This window comes from Papaver somniferum, chromosome 11, assembly GCF_003573695.1.
Source record: "Papaver somniferum cultivar HN1 chromosome 11, ASM357369v1, whole genome shotgun sequence".
In the NCBI taxonomy this organism is placed as follows: Eukaryota; Viridiplantae; Streptophyta; class Magnoliopsida; order Ranunculales; family Papaveraceae; genus Papaver; species Papaver somniferum.
This window is the reverse complement of record NC_039368.1, coordinates 35245396-35251623: the sequence shown is the minus strand read 5'-3', so window position 1 is coordinate 35251623 and position 6228 is coordinate 35245396. Positions and strand designations below refer to the sequence as shown.

The 6228-nt window shown below is 39.6% G+C and overlaps 1 pseudogene; it reads left to right on the top strand.

The window, feature by feature from the left end:
- The first annotated feature begins 5395 nt into the window (after positions 1–5395).
- Positions 5396–5495, top strand: LOC113325580 (annotated as a pseudogene).
- The last annotated feature ends 733 nt before the right edge of the window (positions 5496–6228 follow it).

Sequence of the window (6228 nt, the reverse complement as noted above, 5' to 3'; positions counted from 1 at the left end):
GGTCGATAATCCTAACTCTAGGTCAACACAACTGGCATATACAAGGGTTCCAGTGGTCGACTTTATTGAATTTATTCCAGTTGGTCTGATGGTCTGGTCTCAATCTTTTTTTTTTTTTGGCTATCTCAATCACTCTATTCACCCTAGCAATGGTAACAACTTGAATCGTGAGCCCCACCTAATCACTTAGAGAAACATATTTTAAAAAAAAAAAATAAAAAAAAAGAAGTGAAAAGGACTCAATGAGATATGGCGAAACTATCATGTTATTTCTAACACCTGAGCTCTGTGCTTTTATGAATAGACTCTTTAGATGTTTCCATCTAATCAGATTGGTCCTCAACTCCTACAACCAAAATGCTTCCATCCACTTAGATTGGTAGTGCCATCCTTAATAGGATAAATTTCTAGGCTCTGGAGTTTATTTATTGCAACGAAAAGGTAACAAAAAGTTCTACCCCACCCCCAAACTTAAATCTAACATTGTCCTCAATGTTTCTAATTAAAGAACAGTACCAAAATATAAGTAACATGAGGAAATAGTAAAGAGAGAAGTCGGAAAGATAGTACCTGGGTGAAGTGTAAAAAAACCTACAAAAATAATATACAACATACAAAATCGCCTCGATGGTCAATCAAGGTAAACAGGGTCCTCCAGAGGGACCTCCTCAACATCACCTGTAGGAAAAGGCTCTAAAAAGGGCTTCAATCGCTGACCGTTAACCTTCGAAGAACTACTACCATCTGGTGTCTCAATCTCAACACGCCATGAGAAAAACAGTACGGACCACAAAAGGACCGGTCCATCGAGAGCGCAACCCGGGGAATAGATGCAACGAGTGTCATAGAAGAACTTTTTGACCTGGAGAAAATGACTTTCGTAAAATATTCCTATCATGCACAAGTTTCATTTTGTTCTTATACTCCTTAGCACTATCGTATGCATCTCTACGAATCTCGTCCAACTCATTGAGCTGGAGCTTTCTTTGAGCTCCTGCCTTGTCAAGTGAAAAGTTTAAGTTCTTAATAGCCCAATAGGCTCGATGCTCTAACTCAACAGGCAGGTGACATGCCTTGCCAAACACTAAACGATAAGGTGACATTCCAATGGGTGTCTTAAACGCAGTACGGTAAGCCCATAAGGCATCAGTAAGCCTCGACGACCAGTCTTTCCTATTTGGATTAACTGTTTTCTCTAGAATACGTTTAATTTCCCTATTGGAAACCTCTACCTGACCACTAGTCTGAGGGTGATATGGGGTTGCTACTTTATGGGTAATACCGTATTGTTTCATTAAAAGAGCAAACGGTCTATTACAAAAGTGTGAACCTCCATCACTAATTATAGCTCGCGGCGTACCAAAACGTGTAAGTATATTCTCTTTCAAAAACTGGACTACGACCCTGTGGTCATTCGTTTTACACGGAACCGCCTCAACCCACTTAGACACATAGTCTACAGCGACAAGTATGTAAAGATAACCAAACGAAATAGGAAATGGACCCATAAAATCAATGCCCCACACATCAAAGACCTCAATCACTAAAATAGGGTTCAAAGGCATCATATTTCTACGGGAAATGGTTCCTAACTTCTGGCAACGCTCACAAGAAACACAATGACTATGGGAATCTTTAAACAACGAAGGCCAGTAAAATCCACACTGCAAAATCTTAGCAGCAGTCTTCTTAGCACTAAAATGACCCCCACATGCATGTTCATGACAAAAGGAGATAATACTAGACTGGTCACTCTCAGATACACATCTCCTAATAATCTGGTCCGGACAATACTTAAACAGATAAGGATCGTCCCAAAAGAAATGCTTAACCTCGGCTAAAAACCTAGAACGATCTTGCTTACCCCAATGTTGAGGCATTCGACCAGTAACAAGATAATTCACTATATTTGCATACCAAGGTGATTGGGAAACAGAGAACAATTGTTCATCAGGAAAACTATCCCTTATAGGAAGGGAATTATTAGGGGAACTAACAACTAGCCTAGACAAGTGGTCTGCTACTACATTCTCTGCACCCTTTTTGTCTCTAATGTCTGGACAAAATTCTTGTAACAAAAGGATCCATCTAATCAATCTAGGTTTGGTATCCTTCTTAGACAAAAGGTATTTCAAAGCAGCATGATCAGTATAGATTACGATCTTAGAACCTAATAAATAGGATCTAAACTTATCCAAGGCAAACACGATGGCTAGCAATTCCTTCTCGGTAGTTGTATAGTTCATTTGGGCATCATTCAGAGTTTTGCTAGCATAGTAAATCACATGGAGTAATTTGTTTTCTCGCTGACCTAGCACAACGCCTATAGCATAATCTGAAGCATCACACATAATTTCAAAGGGTAGGTTCCAGTTAGGTGCCTGGACTATCGGGGCAGTAGTGAGTAAAGTTTTAAGCTTATCAAAAGCCTTTAAGCAAGCATCATCAAAGACAAACTTAACATCTTTTGCAAGCAAATTGCAAAGAGGTCTAGAAATCAAGCTAAAATCCTTAATGAATCGACGGTAAAAACCTGCATGCCCTAAGAATGACCTAATATCTTTTACGGTTTTTGGGACCTGTAGAGTCTTAATAAGGTCAATTTTGGCTTTGTCTACCTCTATACCCTTTGAAGAAACGATGTGCCCTAAGACAATTCCTGATTCAACCATGAAATGGCATTTTTCCCAATTAAGCACTAAATTCTTTTCCTTACACCTAGTCAACACTAATGTCAAATGATGCAAGCACTCATCAAAAGATGAACCAAACACTGAAAAATCATCCATAAAGACCTCTAAAAACCGTTCTACCATATCAGAAAATATGCTCATCATACAACGCTGAAAAGTCGCAGGGGCATTACAAACCCGAAAGGCATGCGTCTATACGCAAAGGTACCAAAGGGACAGGTAAAAGTGGTTTTCTCTTGGTCTTCTGGGGCAATAACGATCTGATTATAACCGGAGTAGCCATCTAAGAAGCAATAGTGACTATGTCCAGCTAATCGCTCTAGCATTTGGTCGATAAAAGGAAGGGGAAAGTGATCCTTCCTTGTGACCTTGTTCAATTTCCTATAGTCAATACACACACGCCATCCCGTGGTCACTCGGGTTGGGATTAATTCATTATTATCATTCTGGACTACAGTGATACCTGATTTCTTGGGGACAACCTGAACAGGGCTGACCCACTTACTGTCTGAAATTGGGTAAATAATACCCGCATCTAACAACTTAAGCACCTCTTTTCGAACTACCTCTTTCATGTTAGGGTTCAGTCGACGTTGCATCTCCCTAGAAGGTTTGGAGTCTTCCTCTAAATGAATCTGATGCATACACACAGTAGGACTTATACCCTTAATGTCTGCTATAGTCCACCCTAAAGCTTCCTTATTGTCTTGAAGTACTTTTACTAGCCTACTTTCCTGATCACTATCCAAATCGGAAGCTACAATCACAGGTAAAGTCTCAGATGGGCCTAAAAACACATTTAGAGTATCGGGTAGTGGTTTAAGGTCCAACTTTGGGGGCTCTTCTAAAGAAGGAATTAGGGTAGTCTCAGAAACTGGTAACGGTTCGAACCTAGCTTTCCATCTATCAGTGTCTAACACAGGGGTAGAATCTAATAGAGCATTCACTGTTCAATAGTGCTATCGTCATCAAAATCTAAACCAAAATGGGATAGACAACTTTCTAATGGGTCTTCAAATAAAATGTTTGGTAATGACTTCTGAACTAAGGCTTCTATCATGTTCACCTCTTCAACACATGTGTCATCTAGCTCATAAGGTAGCTTACTGACATTAAAAATGTTCATCTCTATAGTCATATTACCAAAAGATAAATTCATCACACCATTTCGACAGTTAATGATCGCATTCGACGTAGCTAAAAACGGGCGACCTAAAATCACAGGTATCTGGTTCTCTGGGTCAGGGACAGGTTGAGTATCTAGGACCACGAAATCCACTGGATAGATAAACTTGTCGACCTCAATAAGGACATCCTCAATAACACCTCGAGGAATTTTAACAGACCTATCAGCTAACTGCAGTGTTATCTGAGTAGGTTTCATTTCACCAAGTCCTAGTTGTAAGTACACATGGTACGGAAGTAGGTTCACACTGGCTCCTAAGTCAAGTAAAGCTTTTTGTACCCGGTGTTTACCTATTGTACAAGCAATGGTAGGGGAACCTGGGTCTTTGTACTTTGGAGTTGTAGTGTTTTGAATAATTGAACTTTCGTGACTAGATAAAAAGGCTTTCTTATGGACGCTAAGTTTTCGCTTTCGCGTACACATATCCTTAAGGAACTTGGCATAAGCAGGAATTTGCCTAATTGCATCTAATAAAGGAAGCTTTATGGTAACTTGCTTAAAAACTTCCAATATGTCATTAAAGTTTGATTCCTTCGTTGTTGGTACTAATAGCTGAGGAAATGGGGCTCTAGGCACATAATCAGACCTCTCACGAACTGAGTTGGCATCATCAGAAATTTTATCAATTTCCTTAGCTAGTTTTCTTGAGGGGTGAACTACAGTATGTTCACTATCGGGCATGGTTACCTGATTGTCTACTATTCTACCACTCCTAAGGGTTCTAATAGCATTCAATTGATTCGATGGTTTTATACCTACTTCATGAACTCCTCTAGGATTGGGATTAGTATGACTAGGGAACCTACCATTATATCTCTCACTTAAGGTCTTAGCTATTTGGCCAACTTGAAGTTCTAACTTAGCAAGGCTCTGAGCATTAGTTTGAAAATTCTGCTTGGTTTCTTGTTGAAAACTAACATGGCTTTGTGCTAACATTTCCTGAGTTTTTGCTAACATCTTAATAGATTCCTCTAAGCTAGTCGTTTTATTTTCTGGGCCTGATGTATTCCTAGTGTAGCCAAAACCTGGGGGAGCATTAGAATTATTAGTCTGACCCTGACTCTGGCCCTTAGACCATGAAAAGTTCGGATGGTTTCTCCAACCAGGATTATAGGTTTCTGAATATGGGTCAAACTTCTGACGATTATCAAACCTAGTGTTATTATATAGAGCATTGGCTTTCTCTTCATTATTCTGGCCTTCCCAAAAAGGCTCCAATCTACCACTAGTGTTACCCACTTCTAAAGCTTCTAACCTTTTCGTTATAGCAGCAATTTTGGCATCTGATCCATAGCCTCCTTCTACCCTATTAACGTTTCCTCTGCAGAGAAGAATTGTTTTCTGGGGTCCCCTACTACTTTCCCATTGTTGGGTCTTTTCGTTGACTTCATGCAAATATGTCATCGCGTCATCAACGGTTTGGTTCTCAAATCCATCAGTACACATAGATTCTACTGTGGTTGTGGTGGGATAATCTAAACCCTCATAAAGGATCTGAACTAACCTAACCTTCTCTAAACCATGATGAGGACATTTGGCTAATAAATCATTGAACCTTTCCAAATACCTATACAAAGTTTCTCCCTCCTGTTGAGAAAACGTGCAGATTTGCGTCCTAATAGACGATGTTTTGTGCCTAGGGAAAAAATTGTTCAAAAAGGCAGATGTAAGTTGTTCATACGTTTCGATTGACCCGGAAGCCAAACTATATAGCCACGATTTAGCTTTATCTTTCAGGGAAAAGGGGAATAACCTAAGTTTCAAAGCATCATCATCTAGGTTTCTAATCCTAAGGGTACTACAAATTTCCTCAAAGTCCCTAACATGGAAATAGGGGTTTTCATTTTCTTTCCCTAAAAAGATTGGGAGCAGCTGTAAGGTCCCAGGTTTAAGTTCATAAGTTGCTTCCGTCTCAGCTAACCTGATACATGAGGGGCGAGTAGTCCTAGTTGGATTCAACAAAGCTTTCAAAGTTGCCATTTCTGGCGCTATCGGAGCAACAGGGATTCTCTCCTCAGTCAAAGGAAGTTCAAAAACAGACTCTTCAAAAGTCGGAGTCTCTAAATTAAGGTAATCGAGACGCTTCGAACTACTAGGTTTCTCATTAAAAAATCTACCTAGTGCGTTTCTTTTACGTTCAGGCATACAATAGAATTTTCTAAATTGGAAGGGTAAGCAAACACAGATCAAGGCCGACTCAACCAAATCAAACCTATTGATTTCTAGCAAACAAAAAGCATGATGGCTCCACTTAGATTGTTTCTAGACCAGCTTCTAATCCTTCGAACAGGAATTCGTTTCAATTTAAGTAAACCCCTCTGAAATCAATCCGAGTTAAAGTAAGTTGAA